The following is a 5,376-nucleotide window of genomic DNA, read 5'->3' as shown; positions in this document are numbered from 1 at the left end:
AAACCTTTACTTCATTTTATTCATAGGAAAAGTTTTTAACCTGCTTCTGAAAAAATATATCATGTCCAAATTAACAAAATCTTTGAAGCTCGTCGCCTGTAGTAAGCTACCAATTTTCCTGCCAAAAATTTATTCCTAAATCAGGATTTTCTTGCCGGTCTCCAGTAACCGTGAAGAGTCACCGGAATGTTGTGCTTATTGGCTACTTCTGATCTCAGCTTCCTGTTCTCAACAGCAGAGAGGAGGAAATCCGCAGGATGCCTGCTACCCGGAGACGGTGTGACTCGGGAGGAAACATTCCACCTAAAATAGTCTTGGTGTGCAGCCTCTGAGTCATTGTGGGGGTCAAGGTTCATGTGTGTCCTGAAGTTAGCTCCACAGGTGATCAAGAACAGGAAAGGAGGAAGCATCTGAAAGAAGTTTATCGAAGAGAAAAGTATATGAAAAACAATTATCAGCAGAAAGGGCTAGTATTTAGAGAAAAATTTTATTCTGAGAATTCAAAGAGGGTGAATTGCGATTTCTTCCATTGACCATGGGCACAAAGACCTGGTTGGGGTCCGTAAGGACCCACTGGGCATGAATGTTTGTCTAAAAACACATTAGGACAGCAGCAGTGAAACAGCTGTGTAAACAGAAGCAACGTTCCTGACTTTTGTGTTTGACATTCTTTCTCAAGAATTATCTGGACGAAAATGTCTACCGCGCCAGTAGACTCTAGGTTTATCTTTAACTGATGGTAAACATCTAGCTTTTTGCTTACTAGGAGAAGAACAGGAGTGTACAGTTTCTATCTAAAGCCCTTCCAGCAATATGCTGCCCTTGGGATGTCCTCTCTGACCTTGGGCATTCCCACCATGTGCTCTCCTCCAGAGAGTCCACTCATGTATCCAGACTGTCCGTAGTGAGGGACTGGAAAATGATTCTTGAAATCTGTATTAACCATCTATCTGGTTTCTGAGGCAAAGAGCACCCATCCCCTGCCCCAGAATGCCTAGAGTCTAGCTGAGGAAATATGTATGTTTAACAACAGATTTGCAATAAAAAATTTTGAGTCTCCAGGAGATTAAACCTTGGCTTTGTTGTTGTTGTTGTTGTTTTGAGACAGGGTTTCGCTATGTAGTTCAGATTGCTCTGGAACTCACTGTGTAGCCCACTGGTCTCGAACTCACAGTGATCCTCTTGCCTCAGCCTCCGGAGTGCTGGGATTACAGGTGTACACCACCACACCCAGCTAACCTTGGCCTTTTGAAAGGATGAAAACCTCGAATGGAGTTTGGTTTAGCAGAGATTTCTTGGAAGGTTGGAGACAAAGCTGAGCCCCCAAGTGAAGAAGCAGGTAAGCTGGGCAACCTGAGGGTCAATAAAAATTAAATGTTCATCAAAAATGCAGTATATGATATTTAAGTGAATAGGGGAAAAATGCTGAAGCATCTTTCAGAGACATTGGCAAAATGTGAATGGAGATGGTACAAGACAATGTTAGAACAGTCTGGGTGTGATACTGGTATTTCGGTGTGAAGACGATTGTTCTGGTATTTAGAAGATGCATGCGTCTTACTTTGAAGTGGCTTAGAAGTGAAGACGTAGGAGAAGTGGAAGAGGAGGAGTATATTTACAGATAGATAAATGAAGCAAATGTGCCAAATAGGAACAATCGCTGAATTCAGATCTAGATGCTCATTGTATTACTTTTTCAACTTTCTTGAATTTGGGGGACTTTTCATACAATGTATTTGAAAAAACTTTCCTGGTAGCCTTTTCCTTTGTGAATGGCAATGCTGCACAAAATCCAAGGGGGGCTTTTATCTTGGAAATGCAAGTATAGGATAAGTGATCTGCTCAGACTGTTGTATTTGCGCTGAGGCACTGCGTAAGAAAGAATGTGGTCCACTCTGCTACCTGAAGCCAGTTAAACTGGGCTGTGTCTGCTGATTGTGAGATAGATACAAAAAACAAAACAAAACAAGCAAAAAAGTCAGAGTGACCAACTGGAGATGTCGTAGAGGCTCACTCTGGCTTCATTTTAGAGGATTTAGAGTTTAGAAGATGTGGAACCAATCCAAAGACAGCCAGTAATTCCTTCTGAAATAAAGGTCAAATGCTCATAAAAATGTGGAGCAGCAAAAATCCTCATTCATTGCTGCTGAGAATGCAAAATCGTACAGCCACTCTGGAAAACAGTTGATCAGTTTCTTACAAGTTAGACGCATACATACCGTGCAATCCAGCAGGCACACTCCCAGGTGTTTGTCAAGATCAATGAAAATACATCCACACAAACATCTATACTGTAACGTTTATAGCCACTTTACTCATGATCACCAAAAACTGGAAATAGTAACAGGCAAATGGTAAGAGAATTGTATGTCCATAAACAAAATACTAATCAATAAGAAAGAATGAACAACTGGTACTTCAACATGGCTGAATCTCAAAAGCCTTCGCCAAGTGGAAGAAACCCGACCACATGTGTGATGGCATTAGCAGGACATTCTGAAGAAAAATAAAGCTATGTGGGTGAAAATCAGATCAGCAGTTACCAGGGGTTGGGGTGGGGGGTTGGACTGCAAGAGGGCACATGAACTTTCTGGAGGGATAGAAATACTTTTCACAGTTTTGAAAGCTGTATACTTACAACATTTGCATTTTACTGTACTGAAATATCTCTCAATATACCTCACTTCAAAAACAAAAGGGCTTTGAGACCAATTGGATAAAGAATCAGGAAGAAGAGCGAAAGGTATTTTACTGAGTAAGAAAACAGAGATACTAATTTAAAAACAGTGGAGATGTCAGAGAATAGCACCTCTACTGCAGCTAGTTGACCGCTGCAAGAACGAAATGCTGGAACAAGTTGTATCAAGGAGTAACTCCAGAGATACCATTATCCATCCATTTTAATGTTACTGGTTTAGAGGCTGCTATGGTCTGGATGCTGGTGTCACCTCAGAGTTTGTAAGTTAAAACCTAACCCCCCCCAGTGCAACAGTATTAGGAGGCAGGGGCTTTAGTAGTGATTAAACTGGAGGGCAGAGCCCACATGAGTGGACTTCATGTCCTACTAAAAGAGGTGACGGGAGGTGCCTCGCCCTCTGCCATGGGAGGACACAGAGGAGGGGCATCCAGGAAGCAGAGAATAAGCCTTTTCCAGATCCCAAGTGTGCTGCCATCTTGATGTCGGATTCCCTAACTTCCAGCACTGAGCAATAAATTTCTATTGGCTATAAATTACCCAGTCTGTGGTATTTTACTATAGCAGCCCGAATGGACAAAGACTGAGGCCAATTTGGTACAAGCATGAGAAAAATACTATTATCTTTTAAAAGTATATAAGGATGCTGAAAAAGAAATTGTTATTGTAGGGAACAGGGAAAGGAGACGTTGCTAGAACCGCTGTGTCAGGTCCTAGTCTCCTGTGAGCCACGACAGCACAAGGCGAGTTAATTAATATATAGACAGAAATAAGACTTAGAGAAGAAGCTGAGCTTCAGCCTGATCAGTGCCGCTCTGGGCAGCAAACATCCCGACCCTGAACTTGCCACACCTTTATTCAGAACATCAGCAGAAACAAAAGTAGTGAAAGACTCAGACTGGGGACCATGATCTTGGAACAATGAGGTACTGCGCAGATGAAGATTTGGTTCCGCCCAGGATGTCTCCAGCTGGTGTAGTCCTGCCCTGGAGCCTCACAGTATCCTGGGACCATTGCGGTCTTAGCTGTTACCAGAGGTGAAAACGAAGTTCTGTCTGTGTGCCATAGGCTGGCCTGTAGACATGAAAACTAGGCCCTAATCGTGATTTAATTATGAAATGATTTTTCCCAAAATCATGTAGAATTGCTCCTGACATGTTATTCTGGAAATACTCTCAAAGTTTCTGTACATGTATATGCATAAGTATGCGCTTGACTGTCTATAGGCAACTAATTATAACCTTGCTTAAGTATTTTTTGTTTTTATATGTTTTATATGCAGTTAAAATATGTGCAAAATGATTCAGTTCTAATTTAGAAAATATTAGATTTTTTTTTAAATAAAGGATGCCAGAACTGGTGTTGGTTGCACTTGCCTGTAATCCCAGCACTTGGGAGGCTGAGGCGGGAGGATCACAGAGAATTTGAGGCCAGCCTGAGCTATACAGTGAGTTCCACACCAGCATGAACTGCATAGCAAGACCCTATCTCGAAAGAAAGAAAGAAAGAAAGAAAGAAAGAAAGAAAGAAAGAAAGAAAGAAAGAAAGAAAGAAAGAAAGGAAGAAAGCCTAATATGGTGGTAGCAGTGAACATGGAGAGAGGTTAAGAGAATATAATTTTTTTCTAGGAAGTGATTTTTCAGATAAGATGTGCTTGCACGTGGGCGCATAGACTTATCAAAATCAACTGTAGTATTTATAGAAAGAAAAGACTAAAAACCTACCTTCCATTAATAGAAAATTGGTTAAATAGATTTTGGTATAATCTATGAGGTGGAATACTGGGCAACCGTTTAAAATGAGATAAGCCTATATTAAGTGCTGATAGGCAATGACAGTTGAGTTTTAATAATACTGTATATAGAATGTTACCATTTATATAACAAAAGAAATGTCACATTGTGTACACACGCTTATACTCCCTGGCGTAGACTAGGCACAGCGTTTCTGGACAAGAAGCTATTGTATCATGCCCACGGAAGGAGCAAACTGAAGGGGGCGCTCCAGAGGGCTGGATTCAGAACTCTGGAGACAGCTCAGCCCTGGCTGGTGAAGACCTTGCTGGGCTGCCTGAGGTCAGTGCTGGTCCCAGCGCGAGAAGCTGGAAGCCACAGGCCGGGGCTGGCAGCCCAGAAATTCCCTCACCTGGGAGCGGGTAGGTTGAGGCTGGCAGGCAAGAACACCGTTTTCTGGGGGTGCTGACAGAATTCATGGGGAACCGCTGAACTGGATGAGGAGCTGGCCGGCTCCTCAGCTGGATCCTGTCACTGACCCTGGGCAGAGAAACCAGCGAGACACCAGAGAACCTTCTGGGATGCACTCCACCTGCGATTCTCCAGTAACCAACCCAGCCTCACAGCAACAAGAACAGAACATTTAACAGAACCAGGAAGAGAATCCTTGTTCCTGCAGAGTCCTTCTACTGCCATCTACTGGCAAAGTTTAGTATGTCAGCTAGCAAAGGAAAAATGTTCATTGCAAGCACAGAAATGAAGGGTGGATTTGGCGTTGAAAAGCACTGACTTCATAAATGCCACAGCCGATAACAGCTAAATCTGGGGAGAAAAACCGGTTCATGAAGTTTAGATATGAGGAAGAAATTTACTTGCAAATGAATGTTTGATTTGAAAAAATTCTTTAACTCATTTGCCTTAGGCTTTTTTTTTTTTTTTTTTTTTTTT

Source organism: Fukomys damarensis, unplaced genomic scaffold (assembly GCF_012274545.1).
Source record: "Fukomys damarensis isolate Sample0158 unplaced genomic scaffold, DMR_v1.0_HiC HiC_scaffold_37, whole genome shotgun sequence".
Taxonomy (NCBI): Eukaryota; Metazoa; Chordata; class Mammalia; order Rodentia; family Bathyergidae; genus Fukomys; species Fukomys damarensis.
Note: the sequence above shows the minus strand (reverse complement) of the source record.